This window comes from Clupea harengus, chromosome 7, assembly GCF_900700415.2.
Source record: "Clupea harengus chromosome 7, Ch_v2.0.2, whole genome shotgun sequence".
NCBI classification, from domain to species: domain Eukaryota; kingdom Metazoa; phylum Chordata; class Actinopteri; order Clupeiformes; family Clupeidae; genus Clupea; species Clupea harengus.
The window spans coordinates 25581238-25587595 of NC_045158.1; the positions used below are offsets into that span (position 1 = coordinate 25581238).

Below are 6358 nucleotides of genomic sequence, written 5' to 3' on the forward strand. Positions count from 1 at the left end.
TAAGTAACACTACGAGTCAAAACTACTAAGACAAGCTACAGCAAGTGATTATAGCTGCATGTAATGCTGAAGATGGTTAAGGAGGAGAGATGTTTGGGCATATGTCAGGGATAGGATCTACATGAGAACAAATATGCATGAACACTATGAGACCTTAGAGCTTCAGAAGAGAGTGAGTACTGAGTTGGTGCTATGCTGGCATGAGTAAGGTCAGCCTTTAGAGAGGGTGAGGTGAAGATGTGTATAGAAAGAGTTAGAGCTAAAGATGAATCTGGAAGGCTCAAACTGACAGTCATGTCCCAAAGGTGCTACTCCATCAAATGTGTCCACGGTTGGCCACTGGTCTATTGTGATCCCGCACTGATCCTCCAGCTGTGCTGCGCTGCTAAAGCTTCCTGCCTTACAGGCGCCTCGTGCTGGGCGCTCTCTCAGCCATGTAACATAAGAACACAAATACTGCTGTTTACAACTCCAAAGCAATATGTCAAAACCATTGCCTCAATAAAAGCAATACAAACCTCCCAGCATCGTGTGAGCTCTCTTCTCTTCCTTTGGGTCCTTTCCAAAAGGTCTCTCTGTGTGGGGCCTGTCCAGGCATGACATGTGCATCCACGTGTAGCTGTTATACATTTACTGGTGTATCTATAGATGGGTAACACTGTATTTGAAGGATGGTGTGTTAGCAATTAACGTGCAGCTAATATATGTCTGTATCAGTGCCCAATAAGGCCTGCGATAAGCATGATCAATCATCTGTATTCACCAGGTTCTTATTCTTATTGAATAGGTAATTTATTCCTGGCATATCCTTAATAACAACCTAGTTGGTGTCAATCTAAACTCACTGATAAATAGACACAACCAAAATAGAAAGTGTGACACTACAAGGTGGTCTTGTTGGTGACATGAATAAAAGTTCAACCATTTTGAAACTTAAAACTGCATTAAAGATTCATAAGAATAAACACATGTGGTCAATTTTTACACAAACAAAATCAATTCCTGTCTTTTCCCAAGTCTCTGGTCACCCCTTCTCCTTATTCTTCTCATTGCAGCCTTGCAGATAAGTGTGTTCTTTATTCACGTGAAGATTTTCTCCTAGGTCATCTTTTGTTTTTCCTTTATTCAGAATACCTTTCTTGATACCTGTGATGCACCTTGATTGATTCCTGCTCCTTAATGATATCCTTTTTTACTTTTTAAATCGATATTCCCTTAATTAATATTTCTTTTTTTAAATTACTTAATTTACACTCCTTCGTTTTCTTTGTCTTTTGGGAAGTTGAAGACCGTTTTTATCTTTCATTTGGATCTCCAGTGAGTGATTGAATTGACCGTTTGATTTAGCTAATTGACCTAATTAAAACCAATCAGAGAATTTCTTTTACTGTTTGTGTATGTACTGTTGTTAAATTAAGAATTATATTTGTGTTTGTTAAAGAAAATATAAGTGTTATTATCAAATTGGGAGTTAAATGGCTTTGGATAGTGGAATCGGGGAAAATATAGGTGTTATTGTTGAATTAAGAATGATATGTGTGTATGTTAAATACAATTGTGTTATTATCGAATTGGGAGTTATATGTTTTAGGATAGGGGCATTGGGGAAGGTATATAGGTGTTTTTATTGAATTGGGAATGGACTTGATAGTGATGTTAATATAACCGACTCCTCGGAAACGGGAGACGTTGGGGAGGAGACGTTGGAGTGGAATGTTCGGAGGCTCGCGCACAGTAGTCTGTGAGTGAGTGAGAGAGATCGGAACCCTTCCTCTGTTTAAATTTCTTTGAATATTTGATTGTTGATAGTTTTCACGTGACGTCAGAATGACCAGCTGAAGGGCAAAAAAAACATTCCACACCTGTCTAATGTGGGTTTTATACCTGCTAGGGTGCTCATATCTACTAGGGTACGTCATAGACGCCATTTTGTCTGTCGCGGTTTGACGTATCGACTCCTCATTCGTTAACCTCTGCTCGCGGAGTTCAAGGGCATAGCTGTTGAATATATGCCTAAATGTAAAATGCCTAATATAAAAAAGGACCTGATCGCGTTAATGCTGACGGTCAACTATATTGGTAAACCGTAGTAATAATACCCGAAGCACCGTTGTGGTCAAGTAAGGTCCACGTTTGTGTAGCGGCAAATAACAGTCACACTGTGATTGAAGTTTTTTTTTAATCGTTTTGTTTGCCATGGATTGGTTAGTTAGTTTAGCTAACGGAAGCTACCCAAGCTTACGCTAGCCACCTCCACCCACACACACACACACACACATTTGACGATCGTATCCAAGCTGTTATTGAATAAACCTCAACTTCAACGACTACTTAACACGTACGACCTCCTGTAAAGGTAAGTACTATCTTATGCCATTGTATTACTTTGCAGTTGACTTAGTCCTGTTGTTACATAGGCAAGGTGTATTGGGGCTAGCCTACTGTCATTAATTTATGGATGAGCAAGCACAAGTGTGGTCAGTGAGAGCTGTTTTTGTGTACCAATAATGACAACGTTGGTAATCGGCTGTGTTTTCTGTTTGTGAAAGTCAGTAAAAACGTATTTTAAAATTTGTATCGTCTTCTAGTTTTGTAAGAGTAGTTTGCCAGCTAACCTGCTAGCTAGCTACCTTGTCTGAGGTAATAGAAGTCTGAGGAGTTAGTCGATAGCGAGCTATTGAGTGAACCAGCCTCATCACTCTCTAAATTGAAAAGACATAGCTAGATCATTGACATTGTACCCTTTGCAAAACCGCGACAACTTCGTTGCAGATGAGACACATGGGCTTTCCATTAGTGAAACCGGGTAAGATAAAGGCAAAGTTGTCTCCATTTATCTTTATAAGCTCCGTTGTCAACTTTCCTCTTCAGCCCTTTTGACAAAGACATCGTATGCTTATTTCTCTCTGCACGCTATTTTCCTCAAACAATAAACAATGTAACATTGTAAGGAGGCGCATCAACCAACTATTTCGAAATAAAAGTAGCCTAAGATAGACGCTAAGTAGTAGCCTAGGTCTAATTAGGAGGCTCAATGTTGAAAAAACTATCATTGCTATTCACAATAGGCGAGACTATATTGACATTTACATTTAGTCATTTAGCAGACGCTTTTGTCCAAAGCGATGTACAAGGGAGAGAACAGTCAAGCTAAGAGCAATAAAAAGCATGGTGTAACAATAAATACTACTTTACATGATAATTAGAAAAAACAACGACCTAGAAAAAAGGAAAAAGAAGTGCAGGAATGTAACTGCTGAAGTGCAAGTTAAGCGCTAGTCAGGTGCCAGTTAGGAGGGGAGGTGCTCTCTGAAGAGTTGGGTCTTCAAAGACAAATAACTAATGGGGCATAACAGAGGGGCATACGAGAGAGTTCGTTATAATAATTAAATTATTCAAACAGACAACCAATGGGCTCATTCACATGGTTTATTATCATTAGTTATTTGTAGTAGACCTATCCATTCTCCATGTAGATAAGGGGCACCTATCGCAGTGTCTAAATAGGCAGTCATTTGTTCTACAAAACATCTAAATATGTGTAAGTCATGACATGCAAATGGTTTAAACCAGCTTTATGTGTCTACCATATGCTTCATCAGTTTCAGTGACAATGTGTTTTTGGTAGGTACAGATTGGCATTTTTTTTAATGTTTGTTAAATTAATTATTGTGTGTTTGTTTTTCCCCTCAGGTTTACCTACAGAGAGGCACACCTAGGAACCAAAGCAACCAAAGCAACATCCATGGACCCACACCTGGCATACTAAGCACCTGAAGAGCCAACACAAAGCCGATCAGGACATGCCCCCACTTTACTCCGCTCTTCCCCCTCACTATGGCTCCCTTAAAGTATCCCTTAGAACAGGCATGCAATTGTTAACACATTTAATACCCATTTGTTTACATATTTACTACAAACATGTTCCTACCTAAACTGACATGTAAAAGAAGGGATCCTTGGAACTGGGGTACTCTTCTTTTTGCTGGACCACTGGTCAGGAACTACCATGCTTACTGTTTCAGCAATAGTGAGGTTATGGGCTGCAATATCAGTGGTACACTGCTCTACGGTGTCCTCGACATCGCCCACACGGAGGAGTGTAAATGGCAGAGACTATGCTGCTGAGGTAAATGTCCCTGTGATCCTGATTTTCATTACAATATTATGTCTGGTCCACTGTTTTAATATTGTCGCTCGGCCAACCTGTGCTTTTATCGATCCTGGGGTTAGGGCTGGCCCTGATAGTGTTGTTGCCCTAGCCTAGACTTTACATTTGCCCCCCCCCCCCCCCCCCAAACTATGACACACTATGCTCTACCTCCAAATGATGATACTGATCTCACTTCTATTGAATACTAAGATACTAATTTATATTAATTGATGTTTGCATGCTCGTCCATGAAACATGACCTGTTGTATTTCATTTGATAGCTATATCAATGTTCAGAAAGGGTATGGGGTGGTAGTAGAGTAGTTCAGTAAGAGGATGACGGTAGTGCCAAGTATCCCTTCCTTTTCACATTTGAATTTCAGCAGGACATAAAAATGTTTTTAGACGATTGTGTGTTTGCACAAGGCCTCACAGCTGCGAGCAGATTTTTGAAATCAACCCATGGTAAGGAGGAGTGCAGTGAAGCAAGGGATCCTGAGTAATTGTTGGTTCATGACCTCAGCATACAGAGACCCTCCACTTGAAGACCTAACTTCCTGCAATCACCCGACACTAAATGTCTTACATTGAAATAAAAGATAAAACAACTCTGTACACTGTCATAGTTCTGCAATGTTTATATGTGTATTTTTTTTTTCAAATGTAATGTAAGCCAAGTTGCATTGAAACAGAGGTGGTGACATGGTTCTGTGCAAAAGTTTTAGGCAGGTGTGAAAAAATGCTGTAAATCATCAAGTCTGTCTAGGATTACATGAAGAGACAGAAGGATTTGAGGAAGCCTACATCCAAGAAGATCTGTGGTTAGTTCTCCAAGATGTTTGGAACAACGTACCAGCTAAGTTCCTTCAAAAACTGTGTGCTAGTGTACCTAGAAGAATCACACCACATATTGATTTGATCTAGATTTCTCTTCTGTTCATTCACTGCATTTTATTAATTGATGAAAAAATTAACACTTCCATTTTGAAAGCATTCTTAGTTTACAGCATTTGTTTCACACCTGCCTGAAACTTTTGCACAGTACTGTATATCAGAGACAGTTTAATTATCAAAGAAAATTAATTGATATTGGAGAAAGTATTGATGGCATACGTGTTGTAAATAAACCAAGTGTTTCGACATTCAGAGCTAATTGTTGGCCAAGCCTCATATTCAGACTCACGTAAAAACACGTTAGTTACATTTTCTTAATCTACCCACCGATGTATTTATCGAGTGAATTATACCGCTGTATTTAAAATCAGGTTTGGTAAAAGGTAAATCTCGTAGCTACAGCCGCTAGCTAGCATCAGGTAAGTCTCGTAGCTACAGTCGCTAGCTAACTAGCATCAGGTGAATAAGCTAAACTTTATTTTTGTATTGCAACGGATGATTAGTTTGTATCGTTGTGTCGTTGATTACAAAAAAAACAAGTGTTTCGTGACGGGAATCACCACTTTTCTGAATAGCTTGATCACTTAGCTATTAGCATGCTAAGTAGCTACTGTACAGTTCGCGATTGGTACTGTATTACTCGATACTGGTAATTAATTGTTTACGGGGTCCTACTGGCAAAATAATCGGGCAGCAAATAAATTCTGACCAATGAAGTAGCGGAATGTAATACTCCGTTGACAAATAAGCAGTCGAGACGTCACAATCGCGACAGACTCTATGACGTACCCTAGTAGATATGAGCACCCTAGCAGGTATAAAACCCACATCTAACACTGGAGTTTATACAGGAACCGACCACCTTTCATTCAAGATCATTTAATATCTCCGCTTTAACATTGTCTGACTTAGGTAGTAAAATGCTAGACAGTTGTTGCTCGGTTGGCTGTTCAAATCGGCGAGGAGACAAGCCCGGATTTTGATTTTATCGCATTTAAAACCCGCCCACGTTGCTACCAGTTGATTGTAGACATCTTCTGGGTCAACTTTTCTCGGACACACAGTAAAGCAGCCATACTTTTGGGGCTGGCAATAAAAGCAGTCACCCTGTTCTGGTCGCCTCATTTATCAGAATAACTACCTAAAACGGGAATAGATCAAGTAATAAACAGGGTTCGTACGGTCATGAAAAACCTGGAAAAGTCATGGAATTTTAAAATGGTAATTTCCAGGCCTGGAAAAGTGCTTGAAAAAAATAAAATCCCAAAAGTTTTGGAAAAGTCATGGAAATTTGTTATATTCATATTTTCA

At 39.5% G+C, this 6358-nt stretch overlaps 1 long non-coding RNA gene across 1 annotated transcript; it reads left to right on the plus strand.

The window, feature by feature from the left end:
* The first annotated feature begins 4042 nt into the window (after positions 1-4042).
* LOC116221037 lies at positions 4043-5299 on the plus strand. The gene is made up of 2 exons (XR_004163977.2): positions 4043-4129; positions 4580-5299. It is a non-coding gene; the product is annotated as an uncharacterized LOC116221037 (long non-coding RNA).
* Positions 5300-6358: the final 1059 nt, after the last annotated feature.